Raw genomic sequence first — 25,606 nt, forward strand, 5'->3', positions numbered from 1 at the left:
AATCACTTACTATCAATTATTTAATGCAGATGGAACACCCCTTATCCCAAAACCCAAAGTTTGAAATGCCCCAAAACTTTTGAGCTCCAAAGACTCTGAAATCTGAAACATTTCTGGTCCCAAGCAATACAGATAAGGAGCCTTCGCGCCGTGCGACCGCACTTTAATGGACGGGTTACTACTTATGAGCCTCAGGACAAAGTTTCTGGAATAATCCCCATTTCACAGATGGCGCGCGTGGCCATCAGAGGCGCTAAGCAACCTGCTCAAATCACACAGGTTGAAACCAGACGTTCGTGCGTGCGTGCGCCCACCACCCGCTGCCTCCCAGTCTCCCTCCTCCGCCCCGGCTGCCGGAAACCTTCTCTGGGTTGACCTCGGTCTCCGGTCTCCGTGGTCAGGAGGTAAAATTCCTGGTTTCCCTTGGTATCGTTTCCCCTTCATCAAAACCAGCTTCCCCCGCGTGAGTCACCCTGGGTGCCTGTGGCCCTGATATCATCTGGATGTGTTGTAAATAATTGATGGCGGGATGTTTAATCATAACACTGGAATTAAGGTGAACACGGGGCAGCCCGGGCTCGCTGGCGGGGGCTGCTCTACCCAGCACCGCTGACTCGGGCTTCGACACCAGAGGCGCATTTTGTCATGGTGCAGGAGCCGGGGGTGGCCCCGTCCTCGGCTCTGCCCGGGCACCCTCCTCCCATGTCCTCCCCCTCAATGTATCTCTGAGCCCTCGCCCTCTTGTAAGGACTCCAGTCATGGCGGATTAGGGCCCGCCCGGGTGACTTTATTTTACCTTAATCTTCTATTTAAAAGGCTCTATCTCCAAACCCAGTTTCATCTGGGCGGGACTTCCATAGGCAGCCTTAGGGAGGGACGCGGTTCCGCCCCGAGAACGGCCCCAGGGAAGGGTTCGTCCAGCGGGGCCAGCACTACCCTCAGCCTCAGCTGAGAGCTCACCACCTGCAGGTCACCGCTATTGCTACCGCTGCTGCCGCCGCCGCCAAGGCACAGTGGGCACCTGGGCGGGAGGGAACCCCGCCTCCATCCAGCAAGAGCCATCCGCCAAGATCACGGGGTTGAGGAGCAAATGCCCCATCCGTGCCAGGGCAGAATGCTGGGTATGCAGTAGGCGTCAAGACTGTGCGCCAGAGGAAGAGTGACTTTCAGATTCCCACAGCGGGATGCTGGCCCAGCCTCGCCCCCACTCACTCTTCTCAGGTCTTAAGTCTGCTGGGAACTGGTCGGCGCCGCGGCTCACTAGGTTAATCCTCCGCCTGCAGCGCCGGCACCCCGGGTTCTAGTCCCGGTCAGGGTGCCAGTTCTATCCCGGTTGCCCCTCTTCCAGGCCAGCTCTCTGCTGTGGCCCGGGAGTACAGTGGAGGATGGCCCAAGTGACCAGGAGGAAGCACCTGGCTCCTGGCTTCGGATCGGCGCATCGCCGGCCATAGCAGCCATTTGGGGAGTGAACCAATGGAAAGAAGACCTTTCTCTCTGTCTCTCTCTCTCTCTCTGTCTAACTCTATTTGTTAAAAAAAAAAAATTCTGCTGAGAACTGAACAGAGGTGGCCTCGGCGGCCACAGGTGACAGCCCTGAGCTGGACAGCCGCCTGCCGCTGCCCGCTGCCCTTCCTCTCGCCAAGGTGATCTGAAAATGGCGTCAGGACCAGCGAGGTGCCACCCGCCACCTGTAGGGCACAGCTCACCGCCAAGCAGGGAGCCTGCCGAGGGTTCCTCTCCCACCTGTGCTGGAGGCAGAAAGAAAAGCAGGTGGGGCTGACGCACCTGCCCGACGCACCCGCCCCACGCTTGCATTCGGTCAATGGGGGCTTCCTTTTGCCCGTCTGTGTTCCTGGTATCCCCGTCCTCCTCAGTAAGGAAGGAAATGGCCGCTGAGCTTTCTGGAGTTTTCCAGGGTGAAGACAGCTCCCCCAGCCTCGCAGGCAGCCAGGCGGCTGCTCCGTGTGAGTTCTGGCCAGTGGGATGCATGCAGGCGTGTGTACAAGGGTAAGGGACATCCAGCAAGGGCTCCTCCATGAAGGGGACACATCGTTTTGGCCTTTTCGTCCTTCCCACTGTAACGCAGATGTGATGGCAGGAGCTCAAGCAGCTCTGCTAGGGATGAGGCAGACCGTGAAATAATAAACGCGTTACTCTGCACCGTTGAGCGGTAGGGACCGACTACACTGTGCTGGTTGCAGACGGCAGCTTCAGGAGGCGGAGGCGACAGAGAATGAGGGCAGGGGAGAGGAGGGGCGGGGGAGGACTGCAGGGCGGGGTGGGCAGCTTCGAGGGCTGAGGCCGGACGGAAGTCGCTGTGGCGGGTGCCACAGGCAAAGGCACAGAATCCCAGAGCCAGGGCGGCCCTGCACGCGGAGAGCGGCCATGTGCAGACGAGGGCTCTGGCCCAGCCTTGGCCTCTCAGCTCACGAGCTGCTCCCTGCACCCCTGGGAGCCTGTTTGCTCATCTGTAAGATGGCAATCGCGGTACTTTCCTGCAGAGAAAATGCAGCCGGCCCTCTCCTCCCTGGAATCCACCAACCACGAGCAAAAGCATTCGGAAAAGCCTGCCCCTGTGCCGGGCCGGCTGGCTTCTGCTTGTCCCAGTGGCCACTCCACCCATGGTGCTCTGAGCCACCCAGAGACCACTTAAAGAAAACAGGAGCGCACGCAGGCTCTGGGCACCCATGGCGCCCCCTACAGATCTGGGTCCTGGACAGGGAGGACGCCAGGGGCCGGCTGTGCACTTAGCGCCCATCCATGGAGGGCCGGTCAGCTGGGGCGCAGACAGTCAGGGCGGGCACAGCCCGAGCCGGAGGCGGGAGCGAGCAGGCCCAGGAAGGAAGCTGAGAAGGTTCCCGGTCACAGAGGCTGGGGCCGCGGGTTCAGAGGGGTGGGCTCCAACGGGGAGGGGCCGCAGGCAGCTCTGGTGCCCCAGGAGCTGGAGGACGCCACTCCCACCCGCCCAGAACAGCACCTGCCTGTCCCTCGTCCGGGCCCTCCCCACTCTCGGTTCACCTGGTTGCCCCTGGCTCTGGATCTGGGGTGGGGCTATGCCCCAGGTCTGGCCAATCGGAAGGGCAGGTGACCCAAGTGGGCCAATGAGCTTCACATTTCTGCGCTGGAATTGGAGAGAGAGAGGAGAGAGAGAGAGAGGGAGAGAGAGAGAGAGAGGGAGGGAGGAGAATCCTTGGCACAGGCGAGCTGGGAGCTGTGGAGAAGCAAACTTGCACAAGGCACCGGCGGAGTCAAGAGGCTGAAGAGTGAGTGCTGACGGTGCCGCCTGCACACCTGCAGCCCCAGCAGGTTCTCTGTGGGGGGCTTCTGCCCCTTGCAGCCGAAAGGGTGCTCCCTCCCACAGGAATAAAAAAGAGGAAGAGGGCCAGGACCAGCAACCGCCCTCCGACCACAGCACGACTCCCCTCCCCCGGGCCACTGGATGCGCCCAGCGGGGAGTTACAATATTCCGTTGTCACCCTCATGACACACGTTCACCTTTCTCACACGTCCCTTTGAAACAGAGAACACAGGACTTTTTTTTTTCAATGATTATGTGTGGATGGTTATTGTGGATGGGGGCCACGTAATTTCATCAAAGTCAGTCTTCACAGACCCATGGCAGTGGGCTGCCTCTCTCTCTCTCTCTCTCTCTCTCTCTCTCTCTCACACACACACACACAGTCCGTCTGGAGTGACCAGCATTGTGCCAGCACTGGCAGGTCCTGTGGCGTCCATACTCCCAAGCTGCCGACACGGTGGCCCTGAACGCAGAGCTGGCAAGACAGGGACACGACCGGCTGGCTCTTGGGAAAGGCACAGCCAGCTCCGGCCGGTGCAGAGACCCGGCCCCTGCACTCCCGACCCAGCAGGGGCGCTGTGGGGCGCCATGCTTAGGGTGGCAGGCAAGAGAGCTGCGTGGAGTCTGCGGGTGCAGAATGGAGGGGCGGACGAGGTGGACGCACACCTGGCTGGGGGCGGGGGTGGGGCGCAGCCCTCGGAAGCCGTGGATTCTACGTCTACAGCCGAGCGATGGCATTCACAGCTCCAGGCTGACGGCTGCCTCCAGCGAGGGTGACAGGAGCTCTTTCGGGGTGAAGCCAGGGGACCCACAAGTACTCAGACCTCTCATCACATCTCAGGAAAAGCGGTTCAGCCAGGCCTGCTGGGTGTCGCTGCCGCAAGCCACGCCTCCTGCACCCCCTCCTTCACCCCCCCCCAACAGGGTCAAGGCCGAGATGTGGGAGCCCTGGGACTGCCCAAGCTGGGCTCTGGGGTCTGCATCTGCCAGCGCGAGGCCCTGGGCAAGCTCCACCCCCAGACTCAGACTGTGAGGACGATGTGACCTGTGCTGTGACCAGATCCAGGATGTGGCAGGCTCATCGCTCAAGCAGAGCTTGTGCCAGACATTCCAGACCAGGAAGGAAAACCCCAAAGGTGTCCACAAGCAGCTGAATCAGGTGGGGGTGCGTGAAACAAACTGTGGGACACGCGAGTCCCAGTATGATCAGGAAAACCAAAGAACTGGCTGACAAAAGCAAGGGAGGGCTGCGTTACGGCACAGAGGGCTACGCCGCTGCCTGTGGTGCCAGCATCCCACGTGAGCTCCGGGGCGAGTCCCGGCTTCCACTTCCAACCCAGCTCCCTGCTCATGCGCCTGGGAAAGCGGCAGAGGGTGGCCCAGATGCTTGGGTCCCTGCACCCACGTGGGAGACCCAGAGGAAGCTCCCGGCTCCTAGCCTTGGCTTGGCCCAGACCCTGCTGTTGTGGCCATTTAGGGAGTGAACCAGGGGACAGACGACCCCTCTTTCTCTCTCTCTTTCCCCGTCACTCTGCCTCTCAAATAAATAAAACGAATCTTTAAAAAGCAGAAGGAAGGCGGGGAGTGAGTTATGCAGGAAGCGAGCGATTGAGGCTGGTGCTCCGGGGCTCCGGGCGACACATCCAGTACTCCCCATGGGAGTGGGAGACACTCCCGCAAAGCCACAAGAGGCAGCCACCAGGACGATGTCCCTGGAGAGGGACGGGAAGTTCGGAGTAGGGGAGGGCAGAGAAAGGGAGCGCTCATAAAGATGACAAAAAGAAAGCGAGAGAGCGGCCTGCAGGGGACGCTGAGGGTGACGGGGCACAAACGGGGGGGGGATTAACGCACCCCTCTGAGGCCCCCCACTTCCCCCACTGCACAGAGAAATGCTGCTTCCCCATTCCACACCTCAGCAGCCACACGGAGCCACGGAGCCCCCAGCGTGGCCAGTGCAATCCCAGCATGGAAGAGGCCGGAGTGGGTGGGTGGGTGGATGGATGGACAGACAGTACGGCTGCTGAGCCCACTGGTGACAGCCAGCCAGAGTGAATTTGCTTCAGATGACAGGAGCCACTAGAGCAGCCACGCGTGGCTCCGCAGAGCTTGAAGCACGGTGAGTTTGCACTGAGCTGTGCGGCGAAGGGGTTAAAACACACATCAGCGTTCCGAGACGAAAAGAACAGCTCACTAATACTTCTACATCCATTCCACAGTGAAATGACGTGTTTTGGACAGGTTGAGTGAAATATGGTATTAAAAGGACTTTTGTCTGTGCATTTGAAAAGATGATGTAGTTAGCAGGGAACTTGTAGACGGGGCTCCCATTCTGTCCCCGCAGGAACGCACTGTGGCAGAGTGCGGGCTCGCCAAGGCACGGGGTCTCGTCTTGCTTGTTCATGGCTCTTCTTCCGGTCCCGGAACAAGCCCGGGGCATGCAGGAGGTGCTTAATTAGTGTCTGCTGAGTGACCGAGTAGTTGGCATCGCAGCACCATAGATCTCCCTCACCCATGGCTTCAACTTTCCGTGGCTTGTTGCCCACGGTCAACCCTGGTACAAAAATACTACGTGGAAAATTCCAGAAATAAGCAAGTCATAAATCTCTAACCACATGCCATTCGGGGTCATGTGAAGAACTCTCAGGCCATCCCGTTCTGCCCGGGATGGGAGCCAGCCCTGTGGTCCATGTAGCCATGCCGTGGTCCCCACCTGCCCGCCAGCGGCCATCTCGTTATCACACCGACTGTTGCGGTGACACAGTGCTGTGTCCAGCTCATTCTTATTTGGCCCCAAGGTGCTGGCAGTTTTATTCCAGTATATTGCTTTATCATTGGTTATTGTTCACCTGTTAGCATGCCTAGTTTGTAGGTTAAACTTGATTACGGTCGTGTATTCGTCTACAGGAAAAGGCATAGCCTCTGTAGAGTTTGGTGCTATCTGTATATGAGGGGCTTAGAACACTACTTGAGGGGGCCGGCGCCGTGGCTCACTTGGTTAATCCTCCACCTGCAGCGCTGGCATCCCATATGGGTGCTGGGTTCTAGTCCCGGCTGCTCCTCTTCCAATCTAGCTCTCTGCTGTGGCCCGGGAAGGCAGTGGAAGATGGCCCAAGTGCTTGGGCCCTGCACCCATGTGAGACCCGGAGGAAGCTCCTGGCTCCTGGCTCACCTGGGGAGTGAACCAGCAGATGGAAGACCTCTCTCTCTCTCTCTGTATCCCCCTCCCTCCCTCTCTCTCTCTCTCTCTCTCTCTCTGTATCTCCCTCCCTCCCTCCCTCTCTGTCCCTCTCTCCCTCTCTGTCTCTGTAACTCTGCCTTTCAAATAAATAATAAAATAAATCATTTTTTTAAAGGGAGGGCTACTCTATAGAGGGAAACACACAGCCTGTGGAGTCTGTGGGACTTGGGTTTAATTCATTTGCCCTCTGTGAAGGAAAGGGCCGCCTACGTCCCCGGCCACTTCTGAGGTCCTAGCTTGGTGTGGGGCAGGTGCGCTGCTTGCCACAGCTGTCATCTGCTGTGGGAAGACTCGGGGCGGGGGAGGGGGGAGGCCAGAGGCCCGCGTGCATGAGAAGCCCAAGTCCAGTGCCAGCCTGCGGCCTGGAGCAGGTGCAGGGAGGTTGATCCCCGAATGCAAGTGCCCATACCTATGCATCCCACTGCCGGAGCTGTAGCCAGCGTCCCCTTTATGACGGCAGCGGCAGCTTGGAGAGGGAGACCGAGGGCCGGTGTCCGGCGTGACTGAGGACCCGGGGCGGCACGTGGCAATGGCCCTGACTTAGGAATCCCCAGAATGACAGGGCACGCTGTTCCATGGGCTCAGACTCCCCTCCAGGGAAGAAACCACGGCTGAAAAACCCATCTGCACTCTGGCTGCACAACACAGGAATGCAGAGGCCCAGGAGGAGGGGGAGGGGGAGGGGCAGAGGGCCATGGTGACCCAAGCAGGGGTGTCCAGGGACACTCTGGGCCCCTCATCAACACAGGGAAAATCTGCTAACCAGCTGCCGCTGCTCCCCTGGGAAGGGCTGTGGGAGTCTCCGACGGCCGCTGCGACAAATGACCACACGTGTTATGGCTTAAAGCAACGTCAACTCCTCCCCCAAACATTCCTGGAGCTTCGAAGTCTACACTCAAGCTGTGGTCAGCGCTGCCGCCCTTCTGGGGGCTTCAGGGAGGGTCCGTTTCCTTGTCTGCCGGTCTGCATCCCCCCGCTTCCTCTCTCTTTAAAGTGCTTCTCCCCAGGCCCCGCCCCCAGCTCCCATCACCATGTCTCCCTCTCTGCCTCCAACCCACCTGCCTCTCTTACAGGTACTTGCAACCTGACATCATGCCCACCTGGCGAACCCAGGACAACCCCCGCAAAGACCCCTTTACCACGCAAAGGCGCAGTCACAGGCTCTGGGGTTAGGGTACACATGTTTTGTTCTGGGGACAGGGGCAAGGGGCATGATTCAGCCTGGCCCAAGGGCCCTGAGCACAAAGCCGGTTCAATTTCCCGGGCTCACTGGCTTTCCTGGGACTGCCCCCTGGAATAAAATTCCCTACTCTGTTTTTTTTTTTTTTTTCTGATTTATTTGACAGGTAGAATTGGGGAGAGAGAGAGAGAGAGAGGGAGGGAGGGAGGGAGGGAGGGAGGGAGGGAGGAAAGATCTTCCTTCCATTGGTTCACTCCCCAAAATGGCCGCTACGGCCGGAGCTACGCCGATCTGAAGCCAGGAGCCAGGTGCTTCCTCCTGGTCTCCCATGTGGGTGCAGGCGCCCAAGCACTTGGGCCATCCTCCACTGCACTCCCAGGCCAGAGCAGAGAGCTGGACTGGAAGAGGAGCAGCCAGGACTAGAACCCGGCGCCCATATGGGATGCCGGCGCCGCAGGCGGAGGATTAGCCAAGTGAGCCACGGTGCCGGCCCCCCTACTCTGGTTTCTAACACATGGCTCTTGGAGCTTCAGGTGCAGACAGCAAACTGGGAGAACTGCACATCTTCCCACAGGGTCCTCTTTCCCAAAGCATGCATCGAACGCTGCCTCTGAGCCTGGTGACAGCCTTTACCCTCCAAGAACATGGTGCTGCCATGGTCCCCAGGCCGCAGGTGCAGAAGCCAAGGCCACACAGGTTCCTTAACTTGCCCGGTCTCCTGTTAATAAGTAGCAGGGCGAAGCTGTGAACCATATAGCCTGGGTCCAGAGTCCACCTTCCCAGCCCTTGGACAATCCTGCCTCTCACCTGCCCCCAGCCATGCCTTAGAGAAGGAGGCTTGCACCCTTCCACACTGCACCGTGAGCATCAGAAGCAGAGGTTTTCTGGTAACACAGGCAGTGTGCGCTTGTGCCAGACCATCAGTGGCCAGGAGGGACACCAAGGTCTAAATTCACCTGACTTAGAAGGCAAAGGTCCAGGCGGAATGCGGAGCCCCAGCGTCTCCGCCAGCCTGGCTCAGCCCCCGCACTCCGGGGCTCATGGACTGCCTGAAGCCTTGTCCCGTGTCCGAGGACTCTGCCCTCCCTGAGCTGCCACGGCACCGTGTCGGGGTTAAGACTCAACCCCCAAGCTTTGCACAGCTTTGTAAAGCAAATCAGCAGCAGGCTCCCTAGCTGCCCTCTTGTCTGCAATGCATGACGGCAGGGAGGACGAGGCCACCCGCTCCTAGCCAGCCCTGTCCTCATTCGAGCCCAGATCCTGCCCCGAGAGCCCCACAGAGGAGCCAGGATCCCCAGTGCATCATGGGTGCATCCATGGTGTTCCTCTGAGGACCCCTTCCGCGCAGGCCAGGAGCCATGCCAGCCTCACATCCACCCCTCAGGGTGTCCGGATCCGGAAGGTGCGCCCAGAACTGCACCTGCAAGCATTCGGTGTGGAGGAATCATGGGAGCAGAGGCCCCGGGGCTGAGGGTTTGCCAGGGTCAGGACTCTCCCTGAGCCTGGACAGACGGCGGCCATGACCATCACAACAGCGGCTGCCATGTCCTGAGTGCCCTCTCTGAGCTGGGGGGGGGGGGAATGGAGCCGCCAGGTGAGGGAGGGGGGCCTGGGGGGAAGGGGGAGGTGGGTTCCAGGAGCAAAGCTGAACTCTGGATGCCACATCTCCCTGCAGCCACCAGGTACTGGGGGACGTGGCAACAAGCAGGCAGAGAAAACAACGCATGCCAGGTACCCATGGCTATGCCTGCTCTTTGCAAAGTTTTGACACCAAACAGGAAAATCCCGAACAGCTAAAACCAGGGACGAGTCTTGTTCCCAGGAAAAGGAGTCGCTGCAGGATCCTTCGACGAGGACGCTACTGTCTCTCCCAGGTGTGAAGCTACACGAGTGCCTACCAAGGGCCTTGGGGGCCCCCAGGAGACGGCCAGGCTGCTCTGGGGTACCTGGATCAGATACATGCCTGCCTAGGATCCAGGTCCCCTCCTTCTGGTTCTAAAACTGGGTGTGTCTGAGGCTGGCCAATGAGTTCCTCCTATTTCCCAGTGGGTGGGGCCAGACCTAGCCAATCAGCTGGTTCTGCTTCTTAGAGGGTGTGTCTAGCCCCAGCCAATTGGTTCCTATTATTTCCCAGTGGGTGGGGCCAGACCTAGCCAATCAGTTCATCTTGTTTCCCAGACGGCAGGGCCTCACCCAGTCAGAACCCCAATTCCTTAGGAAGCACAGGCTGCAGCCTGGAGCTGCCGGTGACCAGGGGTCAGGCTCCTGACAGCCCGGCTGAGCACGAGGGGGACGTGCCCTGAGCCCAGGGACCCGGCTGCAGCGCCCAGTACTTCTATTTCAGGTGCATGAACCAAGAAAGACCCTCTTTGCTTTAGTAAAGACAGTTGTAAAAATCACTTAAAAAAAAAACAAACAAACCCAATTTACAAAACGTACCAGTTGTCCTCCAGCTCCTTGCCCCAGGCTGGCTTAGTGCTGAGCGAACAAGCAGCTGGCGCCACCAACCCCCCCCTCGGCGTGGCCTCGGCCTGCGCACTCAGCTCGCAAACACCCGCAAAAGCGCATGTTCTGGAGCCCAAGGCCCGAATCCCAGGGTTGCGGGATCTTCTCTAGGGCCAGGATGCTGTGAGGATGACGTTCGGCTGCCTGCTAGGAGACGCCTGTGGCTGTGGCCGTGGCCGTGGAAATGACCCAGGAAGAACACAGTCCCAGGGAGCTGAGCTGAAAATCTGTCCCCAGGCCACTGGCCTGGAACTTGCCACCCACAGACGCTGTCATCGGTCGCCGGTCTGTTAGTGGGAACAGAGGGTGGACGAGCCAGGCTTGCCCCTGGAGTGTCATTGTCAAGGTTATAGCACACATGTAGCAAACAGACACACAAGCAGGAGACAGGGGAGAGGGAAGGCGATGCATGTGCAGGCATGTCGGGGCAGGCTGACACGCGAGGGGACCCTGCCTGCCACACACCCAAGACGGGCCAAAGAAAGGCGGAAACACAGCCAGGGAGGCGGGGAGGGAGGACGGGCAGGAGGAGACGCAAACGGCCCAAAGCAGAGGAGAGCGAGCAGAAACAGAGGAGGCGTGGGTGGGCGCGGCAGCGGCACAGGAGAAACTGACCCTGTCCAGCAGCAGGCTAGGCAGTGGCTGGGGACAGAGGGGCGGCGCTGGGGGGCGGGGTGCCTTGCTGCATGGGGCAGATGAGTCAGGATCTGGGTGCTGGACTCCCACCAGGAGCTGCTCTCTCTGGCCCAACAGCAGGGTTTTTGCTGAGTGGTAGCTGTCAGGGGCCAGGGGGACGCGGGTGTTGGTGGTCCAGAGTAGTCTGTGCACCTGGAAAGGCCAACAGCCACGGCGGGGGGGGGGGTCCCAGACACAGGCCTGCCCCCCCAACAGTCACTGCTGAGGCTCCCCAGGCACGGAGGGGAGGCAGGCAAGCAAGCAGGGCTGGGGAGGGCACGCTCCAGGAGGGCTCCACTCCCGCTGTGGGTGCAAGGCAACCGCCCCTGGACACGGACAGCAAAGGCCTCTTGGGTGGTCTCCCTGCCTCCAGCCTGCTCTCTATGCTGCTCTTCACAAAAGGCAAAAGTGCCCACCCCACCCTCGGGGAAGATCCCTCCCCGGCTCCAGCACCCCCAGGAGCAAGCCTTTCAGAGTCCTGCTGCCTGGCCAGCTCCCCCTTCGGCCTGGGCACCTTCCATGCATGATCTCATTACATTTTCTCCCCGCCCCCGGCCTCCATAGAACCCCATTCTACATCCGGGCACGGTGGGCCTCTAGCAGGGTCTCTGGCCTCCACCTACCAGTGGCCGGGGAAGCGTGTCCCCAGTCAGGGCCGCGAATCTTGCCCAGTGTTCTCTGGGAGGGCATAATAGCCCTGCTGAGAACTGCTAATGAACTCCACTAATGGCTTACGAAAGTTAAGAGAAGCACACTTAATAATTAATATCATTCAAGTTATCGGTATGTACCATCTCAGCAGGTGTGGCCAGTTTTACCTGCCCACGGATCTCAAATCCACCCACTTCCTGCCTCTGCTATCGCGGCCACCCTTGTCCAAGCCACCGTCACGTGGGCAACTACCTCCGTTTCCTACCGGGTGTCCCAGCTGCTGCCCCGGGCCCAGCACACAGCAGCCCACCAGGTTTCTAAAACCGTCCGTCCGTCTGTCGCTCCTCTGCCCGGCTTCCAACTGCCCCGAGAATCAAACCCTAACCCCAGCTCTGCCATCTGGACCCTGGCTCCACCCTCTCTGCCTCTTCCAGCCCCTGGCCCCCCCGCAGGGTGTCCTGGGATCCGCAGCCCCCGCTGCCTGGAAATGCAGCCGCTGGACCACCCTGCAATTTCTCTGCCTTGCTTTGCACCTGTGAGTCTGGAAAGGGCTCCTCTAGCTCACGCCCCATCATCATTGGCTCCTGCACACCTGTCACTTAAATGTCACTTCCCCATGGAGGTTTTCGAACCAACATCTGCAGTCACCCCATGTAACCCCACTTCTTGGCACCTTCCACAGCTGTGCTCGCACCTGGCAATCATCTTGTTTGCTGGTTTTATGTTTGCTTCTCTCCCCCACCCCCAGTGGCCCATCCCAGAGGTCAGCTCAGTGGGGCCTGGTACAGGCAGATGGTGCCAGGCACACAGAAGCAGCAGTACCAGGGGCTGGCACTGTGGCAGGGCGGGTAAAGCCGCCACCTGCGATGCTAGCATCCCATGTGGGCACCAGTTCGAATCCTGGCTGCTCCTCTTCCGATCCAGCTCTCTGCTAATGGCCCGGGAAAGCAGTGGAGGTTGGACCAAGCGCTTGGGCTCCTGCACCCACACAGGAGGCCCAGATGGAGTTCTGACTCCTGGCTTCATTGTGGCCATTTGGGGAGTGAACCAGTGGATGGTAAATCAACCTCTCTCTGTCTTTCCCTCTTTGTTATTCTTTCTTTCTTTTTAAAAGATTTCACTTATTTCTTTGAGAGGTAGAGTGACAGAGGGAGAGACAGAGGCCTTCCATCCGCTGGTTCACTCCCCAAATGGCCATAACAGCTGGAGGTGGGCGATCCAAAGCCAGGGTCATCAAAGTCGGTTCATCGCTGAGAACAGACAGTAAGGGAAGCTCGAGGGCCTGGCTGGCCGTGACCTTGCTCCTGGGACTACAGTCTTGACCTCTGCACAATACCACCTTCTTACGTGTAAACCAATCAGCACAGCACTCCACACTGGGCAGAAGGAGCCTACAAAGCAAAGACTTCGGCCTTGGGGAACAGTGAACCCTTCGCACGTTTCTTCGCTAAGTGACATCTTTGTGTTGGGAATCCGTAAGCGAGGTCTGTGGGTCCACATGCTGGCAGACTGCTGATGGGAACCGTCCGCCTGCAGGCAGGGGCGACGCGGGGGCTACTCCACTCAGGAATCGGCCCGCATCTCTGTGCCCTCTGTCGGGCTGGCACGGCTCCAGCCTCAGAGCCACCGGGCAAATATCCACCCCCCACCCCACCCCCACCCCCGCCCCGGGATCTGCTGCTTTGTCTCCACAGCACTTCCTGCCTGTCTGCCCCCAGCCTCCACTCCAAGCCATACAGGAAGTCGCCTCCCTGGGTTTCGTCCTTTACAAAGGGAAGGCGGGGGTTGGGGGTGTCTCAACTTTGCAAATGAAGTGCCTGAAGCTCAGAGGGGTGAAGTAGAAGTCACACAGCGGATCAGAGAAGACCCTGGAACTCTGCAACTCAGCGTGGTGCTGGCACACCAAGGACCACGTGCACTGACGCTCCCTGAGTGCGAACGGTGTGCCCTCAACTGCGCTAACACCTGGCCTGCTTGATCTCAACAGCCCCACCGGGGTGGGTGCCACGACTGTGCCCATTCTGCAGATGAGAAAACTGAGGCTCACAGAATGGCACACCCTCAACGTCCCACAGCCAAGACAAGAGCAGGGATTTGACTCCAGAAGGGACACTCTCTGGCTTCCGCCACACGTTTTTAACTCACAAACTGGCCCCTGTGGAGTTTCGGGCAGGCAGCTGCATGGTGAGGTTTGATGGTTCACCCTTTATTGATGTTTTCAACCCAAAGGCAACAGAGCAACTTGAAAAATCCACACTGTGGCTCTCAAGACTCAGGCCAAAAAGAAAACAAACACAAACTAAGCACACATAAGGGATGTTTGTTCACCTTGAGCCCAGCCTTGTCCGGCTCCTGCCGCCGCGCCGGCCTCTAACCTGCAGGCTGGGTTGGTGCCACGAAGCCCACAGCTCGCTCAGACACAGCCCGGTGGCCGAACCGGGGCACCTGGCGTGGAGCAAAACGGGACGGCTAGGAAGTGGCGCCTGGGAGCAAGGCTCTGAGGGTTTTACACGAGGGAATCCAAGAGATCACTTCGCAGGGGGCCTTCTGGTTCCCTGGACAGGGTTCCGAAAGGCTGTTTTGCAACACCTGCTGGGAGCTGGCCCGGCACTTCCTGGAGGGCAGCCAGGAGCCCTGCCCAGCAGGGTCACAGACAGAGCAGGTGACAGGACGCCAGGCTCGCGGCATGCAGGGTGCCACTGACCCTGCTCGCCCTCACAAGACGGCCTCTGCAGGCAGCAGCCACCTCCACGTTACAGAGCAGGGCCGGGAACGGCTTTGGGAGCACGGCCGGCCCTCCTGGAGCAGGGCGGGTCTCCTTCCCCTCTGTACTGCCCTGCGCCCCCCGGAGCAGCAGGTGCACTGGGCCCTGTTCCTTCCAGCTCCTCCTCTGTCGAGTGAGCGGCGTGACCTTGGCGAGCGGGCTGGCCCTGAGCCTCCGGCGTTTGCTCTAGAAATCAGGATAAAAGAGCACCTCGCCCACAGGGTTTAAATGAGGATTAATTTAGGTAATTCGGGCTGAGCACCCCTAAGCTGACCATCGGAAAGGCCAGACGCCCCAAAATTCCAAACTTCCTGAGCACTGCCGAGGCGGCCCGAGCCGAGACTCCCACACACCCCACCTCCCCGACAGGGCGCGCTCGGAACGCAGGTGCACTGAGAACGCGGTAGGACATCACCCTCAGGCTCTCGGGAGAAACTGTCTAAAACGTGGGAATGAATTTCGTAATGATGCTTGTGTCCCCTCCTCAAAATATCTCATCATGTACGGGTACATGCAGATACCCCAAAATCTTGCTGAGCGCTTCCGCAGTCAAAGTTCTGGGAGGGAGGAGGGAGGGCCATCTTCATCATCATACAGATGAAGGGCTGGGTTCAGAGAGGCTAAGTGACTCCCACAAAGATGCACAGCTGATCGCGGCGGGGAGGGACGCTGAGTGTGTAGGAGCCGCACACTGCATCTTGTCCTAGGACTAAACACACACCCGCAGGCGGGTTCAGCCGCCGCCTGGGACTCCTGCAACCATCCTGGAGCGCTGGTTCACGTCTCCGCTGCTCCACTTCCGATCCAGCTCCCTGCCAATGTGCCTGGGAGGCAGTGGAGGACGGCCCAGGTGTTGGGTCCCTGCCACCCCACCGTGGGCCACCTGGCTGGAACTCCTGGCTCCTGGCTTCAGCCTGGCCCAGCCCTGGCTGTTGTGGCCATTTGGAGAGTGAGTCAGCAGACAGAAGATCTCCCTCTCTGTTACTCTGCCTTACAAATAAATGAATCAGGCTTAAAAATAAATAAATAAATAAACACATACTCCAAACCACCAGCGTGCTGTCTGTATCACACCAGCTCCTCCACATAAGGCCTGAACCGTCACTCTCCGGAGGCAGCCGGGGGCAGAAGCCCAGTTCCACCTGATGCCCGGTGCCCGGTGCCCGCTGCAGGCAGTGAGGGCGCCCCGCCCTCCGCCCCAGCACTGCAGGCCCTGGGCTGCCCGCCACGCGGCCAGGATCTGCCTGCTGACTGAGGCCGCTTTGTCTCTGGCTTAGAGCTGGTCTCACGTATGGTCAGGAGACAGCCCTGGGGCCAGACTTGACCCAATTAGGCTTACACTTTTGAAAAAAAAAAAAAAAAAAAAAAAAAAAGGACCCACAGTTGAGTGCCTGGCATCTTCAAAGACTCAGTTGTCCAGGCCAGAAGAGGCTTCAGCAGTGAGAACCGGGCCGTGGGCAGCCTGGGCCGGGCAGCGGGTTGCCTGAGGCGTGCTCCACAGGCGGCCCCGCCCCAGCCTGCTGGCTCTGGGCGGCCGGGGCTCTCTACTCACATTAACGAATGATTTGTCCGCAGCAACACGCACAGATCTCAGCACACAGCCGATGGGTTTTGACAACCGGATTTGTCCACGTAGCTACCGCCCGCATCAAGGTATAAACTGACCCTGGCCCCAGGAGAAGTCCTGAAGGTGCGCCCCCTTCCCTCCACGCTCACCCTGCTCTCTGCTGCTGTCGGTCCAGTTCAGGCCAGTGGAATCCTGCAGTCCGGGCTCCTGCGTTTGCCCCTGCTCCCCCGGGGTGGGCTGTGCAAGCCCCTTTGCTCCCTGTCTTCCCGAGGTTCACTGTGCAGTTACCGGGCGGGGTGTCTGCCCGTTCACCAGCTGATAAAGAGGCTCTCTGGGCCGGCTCCCGGGGGCTCCTGAGACGACCTGCGCCCCCGTCCACGAGGGCAGACGCCTGCTCTTCTTTCCTTAAACACCCAGGGCCAGGACGGCAGGGCCACAGGAGGAAGCGCCTCCGGCAGCCCTCCGCCCGGTGCTGCCGCCTCCCAGGCCGGGTGCGGATCCTCAGTCCGCCCCGTTGGAAGGCCTCTGTCTGGGTGAGCAGCTCCTGGAGGTGCCAAGCCCTGCTCTGGGTCACCGAGGACTCGGGCTTCCTAATGAATGGCCCTTGAGTCATCCCCCACTGGGATTCACATTCAGCTGCCGGAGCTGGGCTGGCTCCGGGTGGTTTGTTCTGACTAATGGTACCAGCTGCTCCTCCCAGGGCGAAACGCAGTGCGCTGGCTGCCAAGGCTTCCAGCGGGTTTCAGGCCCCTTATCCTCCGGGCTACGGGCTGACTGTGCCATTCAAACACACCCCTCAGCGTCCCCCTACCTGGGACCCCAAGGGCACCAACACCAATCTGACAGAAGCAATAGAGCCTGGTGCTGACACAAATCCAGTGGCTCTGGGCTGTTTTACCTTTCTGAGCCTCAGTTTCTTCATCTGTCAAATGGGCATGCTCCCCATACGACCGAATGATGCCGCTGTCTATGAGGTGTAGAAAGGCAGGCCGTGCAGCAGATGGGGTCGGGAGGCGGAGGAGCCAGCACCTGAGGCCCTGCTGTTCAGTGGAGGACCCTTGTAGTCCCGGCACTGGGGTTTGCTAAGGATCCAGATTCTCAGGCCCTAGCGGGGATTCAGAGAACGGGGATCTGCTGCCCTGATGTTCCCTAAGCTGGGGAGCCTCATCCCAGGGCACGGTTATTACTAGGTTATTACTAACCACCATCGTGCCAGACTTGATCTCGCTTCCTCTGCAGCTTCGGGGAGGGAAGCCCCTCCCCGTGGTCCTCCCTCCCTCTCTTCAGCCCCATCCATCTCCTCCAGGACACTCTGGGTGGGCCTCCTCGCCCAGCTCTGTATGGCACACAGCGGGGTCCCCAGACGGCCCCCACTCTGCAACCCAAAGGAGGGGGAGAGGGAAGCAAGCGACTTCCCCTCCCCCAGGCTCGGTTTCCTCCTCTGTAAAGGGAGGCCCTGGCGGGAGCTCCCTCAGCGCAGCACTGGGGGGCTCTGGGGACACCATGTAAGGCAGGTGGCCCGGGGCTGCCCGCAGTGAGCGCTCCGGAACCTGGGTGCTCTCTCCTCCTCCCCCTCCCCCCCACCATGCCACCTGCTCCCTGGTCTCCAACTGGCAGCCCAAGGACGGCATTGAAGCGGCCCTGGCCTTCGAGGTGGCCTTTGTGACATGCAATAAGGAGGGGTGCTGCTTCTGACAGCGTGAGTAACTGCACGCGCAGGACCCGACAACCTGGTAACTCTGGTGCCGTTGGTTTTGCCACAGTCACCACCGCTCCCTGCTGCCTCATGCCTCCCCTGCGGGCTCCTTGGAGGGTGTGTGCCTTCCCTGCCCAATTCCATACTTACTGGGTTTCCAGCTTCTCCCCAAAGCCAGGAATTCTCCCAGGGATTCTTCCTGGCCCCGCCCACCACCGCTCCCACGGCCAGCTTCTCTGAGCCCTCCCCAGCCCCAGCAACACCAAACCTGCAGCCTCCATGTCCGTCTCAACCCCAGAGGAGTCACTCAGGGCACTGAACTAAGTCCCAGCTCCTGGGGAGGGTCCCGACCAGCCCCTGTGCTGGGGTGCCGTGTGCAGGGCCCTGGGCCGGGCACCGAGGAACCCAGGGCTCTCCGGGGAGGGAGACCAGAGCCCCATCAGGGACGCAGACCTGCTCTGGCCTCCACCTCCCCTGTCCGGCTCTCCCTGCGCCTTCTCTCGGGGGCCTCTGGTCTCCCCGGGCCCTGACAGCGCAGGCCACGTGCCTCAGCCAACCGTGCCAGTCCCGGACGCCTACGCGAAGCAGGCAGAGCCGCACGCCAGGGCTTCTTGCTGCCACCCCAGACTTCTCTGCGGCTCCCCTAACGCTGAGCTCACAAGGTCAGCTCATCTCTGTGGACTTCACGCATCCCTCATCTCCACGGACGTTTCCTGGGTGCCCTGAACACGGAGTCAACGAGACGAAGGCCGGGTTGCTCTGAACTCCTGGGTGCTGACACCCAGGAGAGTCCCTGAGGTCCCCTCTGAACACAGGGGTGGAGGAGAGAAAGCCTGCTCTCCCGGAGCTGCTCTTCACCGGAGAGACACACAGGCACGGCGAGACGGCCAGACCGGCAGCAGAGCAGTGTCGGAGTGGGGGGGTGGGGGCCGAGGGAGACCCCTCACAGACGGCAGCGAGGTGGCAGCGCAGCAGATGTGGGGCGTGGGGGAGTCCCAGTCGTGCAAAGGCCCTGGGGCATAAATAACTTGGACATGGGCAAGGCAGGGGGCAGCAGGGAGCCCGTTAGGAGCTTTACTGCCCGTGCCCAGGGTCAAGGCCGACAAGTGGATACGACCTTGTGGTTGGATTTGTACTTAGGACTGGAAGACGAGGGGGTCGGGGGATTTTAGCCTCAGGAACTGAGTGGATGGTAGGGCCCTGTTATAGACTGAATGCTTGTGTGTACCCAAAATTCACACGCGGAAGCCCTCATCCTTCGTGTGACAGTATTAGAGGCGGGGCTGGGGAAGGTGGCAGGGGTTGGATGAGGTCGTGAAGGCGCGGCCTGGGCTCGGGGATCAGTGCCTGCTCACGCTCTCTCCACGCGGGCGCCAAGGAAAATCCACACGAGCACAGCGGGCAGGAGGCCACGCGCGAGGCCGCGCCCAGGCCCACCAGCCTCCAGGACGGCGAGAAAACAGTTTCTGCTGTCTGTGTCCCCCCACCCCCTGCCCAGTCTGTGGTACCTGTTACGGGAGCCCCAGCAGACACTCCCCCAAATACAACAGCCAGGGGCCAGGAACTCCATCTGGGGCTCCTACGTGGGTGGCGGGAGCCCGAGTGCTTGGGGCCAGCACGTGCGCCTCCGCAGGTGCCTTAGCAGGAAGCAGAGCAGCCAGGTCTGTGGCCGGGATGCTGATAGGAGACACAGGGGTCCCACTCGGGGACCGGCCCCGCCCCCGCCTTTCATCAGAGATTGCCCACGCACCTTTGTCTCTGGGCCTCTGGCCAGTGCTCAGAGCTGCTCCCGGATTTCTGACCACTAAAATCCTCCTTCCCTCCCCACCCCTTCCAGCTGAATGGCAAATCTCTGTTTTTTACTGCGGCCCTTGCGGGCGTTGGGAATAACAGCTTCTTCAAGGGCGCACTTGTGAGTGGCGCTAATGCTCCACTTACGAAACGCCTGGCCCGGGACGCGGGGCCTGACTCACCGCGGAGCGAGCGTTAGGAACGCCTGCCACCCCTTTCCCGAGAAATGCGGCTCCCGCTCCGCTGCAGGCCACAGCCACGCAACCTGCACGTCCTGGCTTCCGGGGAGCCGGCAGTGGAGCCGCTGCCCTCGGCGGCACTTCCACCCACATCTCTGCTGCCGCCTGTGGTTTCCCGTGATCCAGCTCCCGACTAGGAATTCTGACACACACAGAAGCCTGAGACCACTCGTGGGGGCCCGTACAAGCCGTCCTCAGGGTGGGCGCCGGCCTCGTGGTGCAGGCGCAGGCTAAGATGCTGGGATCCCTTCCTGGAGCGCCTGGGTTTGAGTCCCGGCTCTGCCCCCAATTCCAGATTCCTGCTTAATGCTGACCCTGGGAGGCCGCAGGGGATGGCTCCAGAAGAGATCTGGGCTGAGTTCCCAGCTTTGACCTGGCCCAGCCCTGGCCCTGTGGCCATCTGGAGAGTGAGCCAGAGGGCGGAAGCTCCCTCTGTCTTTATCTTTGTCTCCCAAATAATATATATATTTTTTTACAGGCAGAGTAGACAGTGAGAGAGAGAAACAGAGAGAAAGGTCTTCCTTTGCCGTTGGTTCACCCTCCAATGGCCACCGTGGCCGGTGCGCTGCGGCCGGCGCACCGCGCTGACCTGAAGGCAGGAGCCAGGTGCTTCTCCTCGTCTCCCATGGGGTGCAGGGCCCAAGCACTTGGGCCATCCTCCATTGCACTCCCTGGCCACAGCAGAGAGCTGGCCTGGAAGAGGGGCAACCGGGACAGAATCCGGCGCCCCGACAGGGACCAGAACCCGGTGTGCCGGCGCCGCAAGGCAGAGGATTAGCCTAGTGAGCCGCGGCGCCGGCCCCAAATAATAACTTTTAAACAGCCTTTCTCCCTTAGCGGCAGCTCTGGGTAAAGACAGTGGCGACTGCGTGACCACCCTTGGTGACGTAGCTACCTAATGCCACTGAAATGCACACGTCACTCAGGAGCCACACACAAGGTCCACTGAAAGGAAACGGCCAGAAAGGCAGGAAGCTGATAAGGGTTTGCCAGCAGCTGAAGGGAAAGAGGAGTGGGAAGTGACTGCTTACCGGGTATGGAGCTTCCACTTGGAGTGCTAGAACATTCCGGAACTAGCCAGAACTGCTGGTGGCCTACCACTGTGAGTGTTTATACTAGGTGCCACCAAATGGTTGTCTTTTTTTTAATTTATTTATTTTATTTTTTGACAGGCAGAGTGGACAGTGAGAGAGAGAAACAGAGAGAAAGGTCTTCCTTTTGCCGTTGGTTCACCCTCCAACGACCGCCGCGGCCGGCGCGCTGCGGCTGGTGCACCACGCTGATCCGATGGCAGGAGCCAGGTGCTTCTCCTGGTCTCCCATGGGGTGCAGGGCCCAAGCACTTGGGCCATCCTCCACTGCACTCCCTGGCCACAGCAGAGAGCTGGCCTGGAAGAGGGGCAACCGGGACAGAATCCGGCACCCCGACCAGGACTAGAACCTGGTGTGCCAGAGCCGTAAGGCGGAGGATTAGCCTATTGAGCCGCGGCACCGGCCAAATGGTTGTCTTTAAAATGGTTAATCTGGGGCCAGAGTTGTGACATCTCAGATAAAGATACTGCCTGCAGCACCGGCACCACATGAGCACCCGTTCCTGCTCCAGCTGCTCCACTTCCGATCCAGCTCCCTGCTAATGCACCTGGGAAGGCAGTGGAGGATGGCCCAAGTGCTGGGGCCCTGCACCATGTGGGAGACCCAGGTGAAGCTCCTGGCTCTGGCCTGGCCCAATCCTGGCTATTGTGGCCATTTGGGGAGTGAAATCAGTGGATGGAAGATCTCTCTCTCAACTCTGCCTTTCAAATGAATCTTTAAAAAAAAATGGTTCATCCACTGTTAGCTGCATTTCTGAGGTTTGACGTCCTACGTCTGCAAGTTGGCATTGACGGAGGCGCCGTGCTGACGTCACCAGCACCGTGAGGCTTCGTCCTTGCCATCCCAGGAAGGTGCCGTCATGGTTGCCTGTTAATGAGCGTGGAACCCAGGCAGTCCGACTCCACCCATGCTTTTCACCCCACACCAGGATGCCCAGGACACTGCATCATTTCTTTGTGTGGAGGACAGAAACCAGGCAGCAGCTGGGGCAGCCCGGCACCGACGCCCCCCAGCACTATCAGAGGGCAGCGGAGGCCAGGGGCTCGGGCTTGCTCACCGGCCGTCACCCCAGGCCTCCTGAGATAGAGCCCACGCGTGGCAGGTGTGGCCTGTTTGATGATGATAGGATCCATACAAGAAAACACACTGGGCGCTGACTAGCTCCTAAGTACCTTACTTTCCACAGGCTGCTCATGGAATCCGCACAAACCCTAAGATTATTCTCCCCATTTGGATAATTAAGTAATAGCCAAGGCTACTGAGGTCACAGGACCAGGACTTGAATAAACCTGTGGCTTCATGGATTTTATAATGAGAGAGAAAGAGAGAGAGATCAAGATCAAGATATCAATCTTCCATGCGCTGATCCACTCCCCAAATACATGGGCCAGGCCAAAGCCAGGAGCCAAAACCTCCATCCAGGTCTCCCACGTGGGTGGCAGGGGCCTGCGTACTCAGGTCATCACAGGCTGCCTTCCCGAGCGCAGTAGCAGGAAGCTGGATTGGAAGTGGAGCAGCCAGGACTCGAACCAGTGCTCTGATACAGGATGCCAGTGTCACACGCAGCAGCTTAACCCACTGTGCCACAACGCTGCTCCCTAGGTCTGTTTGTCACTTTAATACAGATAATGCAATCTCTGTAGGAATTTTGGAACGTACAGGTTGGGGCCGGGGAGAGAATAAAAATCGCTGGTAGTGCATTAGCGATATCTTGGGAACATTGATCTTCAATGGTTATTCTTGTATCTTTCCGCACAGACGTTCTGGGGTCAGGTCATCTTTCCAGGTCACACAAGGTCATCGCCATTGCTGCCTTTAGTGGCCCTGTGATGCCCTCCTGCCTGCCCACGCCATGGTCAGTGTCCAGGCCTTTATGTTGGGTGTCTGGGCTGTTTCTCCACCAGAAGATGCTTAAATTGGAAAATACATTTTTTAAAAGGTTTATTTATTTATTTATTTGAAAGGTGGAGTTACAGAGAGGGAGAGGCAGAGGCAGAAGAGACAGGTCTTCCGTCCTCTGGTTCACTCCCCAAATGGCCGTCATGGCCAGGGCTGGGCCAGACCGAAGCCAGGAGCCAGGAGCTTCTTCCAGGTCTCCCACATGGGTGCAGGGGCCCAAGGACTTGGGCCATCCTCTACTGCTTTCCCAGGCCATAGCAGAGAGCTGGATCAGAAGTGGACCAGCAGAGACTTGAACCAGTGCCCATATGGGATGCCGGCACTGCAGGCAACAGCGTTGCCCATTATGCCACAGCGCCGGCCCCTGGGAAATGCATTTTACCAGGGTACTAACACACATCAACGCCTCCCCGACAAGGAGCAGCGCCGTGGGGCAGCCGGCAGCAAGGTGGCAGCTGTGCACCTGTTGTGGCACAGGTGTCAAACACAGAAGTTCTCACCTGAAACACAAAGGCATGGCGGCCCTCAGACTCACCCACCTCACAGCTTAGCAAAGAGCCGGCTTCTGGGGCAGGAGGCCCGGCCCGGGTCGGAGGCACACACCAGGTATTCGAGCCAACAGCCAGTCCTCCTGTCTCCCACCACAGGGAAAGCTTATGGCTACAGACTCCGGGTCAAATCCCAGCTCCACCTCTCACCAGCTGTGGGTCCCGATTACTGCCTCCCAAGCCTGACAGTGGCGGAAGCCTGGGTCCCCAGACGACCCTGTGGGGCTGACACCCTCCCTCTCCACCCCCCCCCCACCACACTGCACGCCCAGTGTCCGACGTCCTCGCGATGTGGGGCTGTTTGCGCAGGAGCTAGCCTCAGTTTCCCCATCTCCCGGGGCGACGGGAAAGCTTGGCGGTTCTTCCCTGAGCCCACCCCTCCTCCACGCAGTGACCCCAGCAGACGCAGCCCCCAAACCACCCCTTCCGGGCCTTTCATCACCAACCGGATATGGCTCTGCCTCCCAGGAGTCCCCTGAACTCTTCCTGAGCAGCCTATAGCCTGCTCCCCTCCGGGAGGAGTCCCCGGGAACCGGCTCAGCCTGAGCGAGCGGCCCACAACTTCCTCGCGTGTGATGAGTCAGCGCAGTCATGTGGGGCCGAAGCACCCAGCACCGTCCTCTCTGCCCCCTTGGCCCCAGAGAGCACCGGCAAATCCATGGCCTCATCCGGGCCTTAAGGTTCCTTAAGAACTATACACAACCTGGGCCGGCGCTGCAGCTCACTAGGCTAATCCTCCGCCTTGCGGCGCCGGCACACCAGGTTCCAGTCCCGGTCGGGGCGCCGGATTCTGTCCCGGTTGCCCCTCTTCCAGGCCAGCTCTCTGCTATGGCCAGGGAGTGCAGTGGAGGATGGCCCAAGTGCTTGGGCCCTGCACCCCATGGGAGACCAGGAGAAGCACCTGGCTCCTGGCTTCGGATCAGCGCAGTGCGCCGGCCGCGGCAGCCATTGGAGGGTGAACCAACGGCAAAGGAAGACCTTTCTCTCTCTCTCTCACTGTCCACTCTGCCTGTCAAAAAAAAAAAAAAAAACAACTATACACAACCTATTGTCACTCTCAGCCTGTGACGTGGGGGAGGGAGAAGTTGCCAATGAGGAGGAAGTGGGGGGTGCCAACTCCACCCCTGCCCCCCTCCCTCCCCCAGCAAGACTGAGCCTGCAGCTGCAGGTCTTCAGCCCCTGGCGTTCCAGTTCCAGGTGGGAAGGGAGAGGTTCTCATTATTCCATGAGGTCCCAGGGTAGCCATGGTGATGGCAGTAGGGACTAGTCCAAACCTTCTAAGTTTGGCCCATGGATAAAGCCAGACACACACTCGCTACGCATGCCCTGTGACTTCGCTCCTTGCTGCTTGTCGAAGGCAAATGAACACCTAGGTTGATACTAGGACCTGCGCGTGAATGCCCACGGCAGCCAGAGTTGTCACTGCCAGACAGCCCTTCCACGCAACGGAACCCACACCGCATGGGCGAAGCTCGTGGGCCCCGAGTCCAAGAAGGCGGCCTCCAGGAGCTTCCTGCAGGACTGCACCTGCGTGACCTGGAGCGAAGGGACAGAGGACAGAGCAGGGGCTCTGGGTGGCGGGAGAGACCCTGGGGGTGCGGGGCCACCGGACTGCTCACGGAGCCGTGTGGGGACGCTGGAGAGGGGGACTTTCACTGTGCCTGCATCACCTGCGTGTAAAACCCGAGCTGGGAGCCAGGGTCTCAGACTCCTAACCTGGGAGGGAGGCCCGGGGCTCCAAGCCAGCACCAGGGACACAGCGGCCAATACTCCCCAAACCCCTTATGAGATTGGAGTGACCCACGTGGGACCCCCACCAAATGCACAGGATTACAAAACCTTTTCTCTTGTTATTTCGCTTGATCATAGCCAAAAGGCTGAGAAGCAATTTTTCTCATTAAAAACGACTGTTGGGGCCGGCGCTGTGGTGTAGCAGGTAAAGCTGCCGCCTGTGACGCTGGCATCCCATACAGGTGCAGGTTCAAGTCCCAGCTGCTCCACTTCCGATCCAGCTCCCAGCTAATGTGGTTGGGAAAGCAGTGGAAGATGGCCCAAGTCCCTTGGCCCCTGCACCCGCATGGGAGACCCAGAAGAAACTCCTGGATCCTGGCCTTGGATTGGCCAAACCAGCAGATGGAAGATGTCTGTCTCTCCCTTTCCCTCTCTCTGTAAGTCTGCCTTTCAAATAAATAAATAAATCATTCTTTAAAAAATCTAAAATATCTTAGAGGATAGTTTCTCTTAGAAATATAAAAAAAACCTGTTTTTTAAATACAAATTAGCAAACCTAGATTAGCAGAATAAACCCAACCACCTTTGACCCCAGCACCTCCAATCCTCACAGTGTCTCTGGCATCTCCAGAATTCCTTTGGTGTTGTGCAAACTAACACTTCTTTGTTTTGCAACAAAGATGGGACATTACCGCAATAGGACTTGGGGTCTAATTTGTAGGCAGCTGATAAG

The 25,606-nt window shown here is 59.4% G+C and overlaps 1 protein-coding gene across 3 annotated transcripts in view; it reads right to left on the reverse strand.

Moving 5' to 3' along the window:
- Window positions 1–25,606, reverse strand: part of TMEM51 (transmembrane protein 51) — a 53,876-nt gene that overhangs the window by 17,833 nt on the left and 10,437 nt on the right. The window contains exon 1 of one of the 3 annotated variants that reach the window (XM_051836527.2): window positions 16,028–16,801. The exons of the other annotated variants lie outside the window; for them this stretch is intronic. The gene's annotated coding sequence lies outside the window, so the exon portion shown is untranslated. Of the gene's footprint in view, window positions 1–16,027; window positions 16,802–25,606 lie in introns of those variants that run through there. 3 annotated transcript variants of the gene reach the window in all.

This window comes from Oryctolagus cuniculus, chromosome 7 (genome assembly GCF_964237555.1).
Source record: "Oryctolagus cuniculus chromosome 7, mOryCun1.1, whole genome shotgun sequence".
Classification (NCBI taxonomy): domain Eukaryota; kingdom Metazoa; phylum Chordata; class Mammalia; order Lagomorpha; family Leporidae; genus Oryctolagus; species Oryctolagus cuniculus.